The sequence below is a fragment of the Pieris napi genome, chromosome 17 (assembly GCF_905475465.1).
Source record: "Pieris napi chromosome 17, ilPieNapi1.2, whole genome shotgun sequence".
Lineage (NCBI taxonomy): Eukaryota > Metazoa > Arthropoda > Insecta > Lepidoptera > Pieridae > Pieris > Pieris napi.
Window position 1 is genome coordinate 4321380 of NC_062250.1, and position 2208 is coordinate 4323587.

The 2208-nt window shown below is 31.7% G+C and overlaps 1 long non-coding RNA gene across 1 annotated transcript; it reads right to left on the minus strand.

Moving 5' to 3' along the window:
• Nucleotides 1–407: 407 nt before the first annotated feature.
• Nucleotides 408–1672, minus strand: LOC125058096. The gene is made up of 3 exons (XR_007118319.1): nucleotides 1422–1672; nucleotides 904–1078; nucleotides 408–650 (listed from the first exon to the last, which is right to left on the minus strand). It is a non-coding gene; the product is annotated as an uncharacterized LOC125058096 (long non-coding RNA).
• Between the last annotated feature and the right edge of the window lie 536 nt (nucleotides 1673–2208).

Below are 2208 nucleotides of genomic sequence, written 5' to 3' on the forward strand. Positions count from 1 at the left end.
CAAATTGTGGTTTTCCAAACTCGAAAATAAGCCGGAATTATCTTCTAATATAAGAAGTACCGCTTTGCAAATTGTAGATTTCCCAATAGCTTGAGTGATTTTTTTATTTTCACGAATAAATTTTTCTATTTTTAGACAAAGTTGTATCACATCTTTTGAAGGGTATGTTAAAAAGCCTTGATCAGCCTTAGATGAAAAGTCTCTTTTGTCTATGAAGGATTCTTGGCTACTACATTGACGGGAGGACTGTAACGCATTGCAGCACTCTTCGCAAGAAATTTTTATTTTAATTTTTTTTACGACAAACCCTGCTATATACTCTACGACATTTTTTATAGTTTTTGATAGTGTGTCTTCATTGTGAGGTATATATAAGTCATCAAAATCATTTTCTTTTTCGGCTTGAATGAATTTCATGTAGAACGTCTTTCAGGGTGACTATTTTTAGAGCCTGTCTTTTATTTTTTGCTGCTAATCTACGTATTTTTTTTTTGTTTTTCTTGTAGCTTTTGTTTCAGTTTGTCGTTTTTGCTAATAAGCTTTTTTGTTCTTGGTGTGAGCTGAACACTTTTTTCTGGAGTTTGTGATATCGAAGGTAGAGCTATGTCCCGATTGATATACGATGACGGGATTCTCTCTTTTATATGTCCCTGAAAATGTGAAGAAAAAAATACATAATTATTTAATAAAAAAATAAACTTCATAAAATTAGAATAAAAAGGTATTGGATGAAAATCTGGTATTTTTTACAATTATTTTAAAATGAACCAGGCGATCAACGCCAACAAACCGGCAACGCGTTTGGCGCAATAGGCCCTAAAATTTCACCAATTCTAGCGTATATCAATGTTTTTATAGGTGTTAATATAATAATAAATAGGTTTAAAATAGCAATATGCTTACTGGTACAAATAAAGTTGGAATGGCTCCTTTAACTAAAACTGTATTTATTCGTCTTTTTCTTTTATATTCGTCCGGGAAATGTTTGCTGCAAATGGTAGAGTTTTTCTTTGGATTCCAACCAACGCGCCCAATTAATCTCAACCATTTTCCTCTTAGTATAGTATCTAGAGGGAATCTGTTGGACAAATAATACAAAATTGGGCAAAATGGTTCAGATACGAGACGGTAAACGTAAGCAAGCATTTATTGTCATAGGTAACATTCAAGATAAAATATCGATAATTCTATCGATTAATTTGAGTCAATCCCTAGGGATTACGCTAGCGTACATGTAAAATTAATTGATGAAATATTTATCCACTAAAATCATGTAAATTATCAACAAATGGACTTCCACATATACAAAATATGAAAGTAAACAAAAGCATTGGCATTATTTTATATTTTATATAGGATAAAAGACAAATTTTAACCAAAAATAAACGCGTCATGCCAGTGATGACGATTTGGGTATTTACCTGTGAAATGTGCAATTTTCAGGATTATTTCTATTATTAACACCAGAATCACTCACAGAACATGTAACCATTGTTGAATACAATTAGATTTACTGAAAATAAACCACGATGTACGCAAAAAATCCAAAATACTAAGGGGTTGTTTCTCCGCGTGCCGACTTGTGATGACCTGTCATTCAAAACCAGTCACAGTTTCATTGGATTCGCTATCCTTTTCTATCTTGCCAAATTTCAGTAAGGGATTTTCTTCTCCCTCGCTCGCTTTGTTGGTCTATACGCCAGTATATACTAAGTCTATGGTATTTTCTATTCCGAGAGATGTACGTATAAAAACTATGTAAAATTTGTAATAAATACTTATGTACGCGCGTAAGAAGTTATACTTCTGTGGCATTATTAAAAATAGTTTTTGATTGCATGCAAATAATTAATTACAATTAAATAATCAAAGACTGGATAAGGAGTCATTATAGTCAATAAAGTTCAGTTTACATTTGAAAAATTAAATAAATAAATATTTATTATTATTCTCTTACAATAAGTGTAACATAAATTCTATTATTATTCGAATGTTGTTTTTAAATTATGTCCAATGCCGTAGCATCTTCCGTGGGCAACATCATTCTGTTAATTTCGTGCGCGCGCATCGTAAAATTTCACTCTCATCAATTTTTCATAACGTGCCTAAAGAAGTATAACTTCAAAAATTCGTCGGAAAATTTGAAATTATTATCACCAACCTAATCTGCCTAATAAGGGGTTTCCTATCACCAGGGTTTTAGTCAGA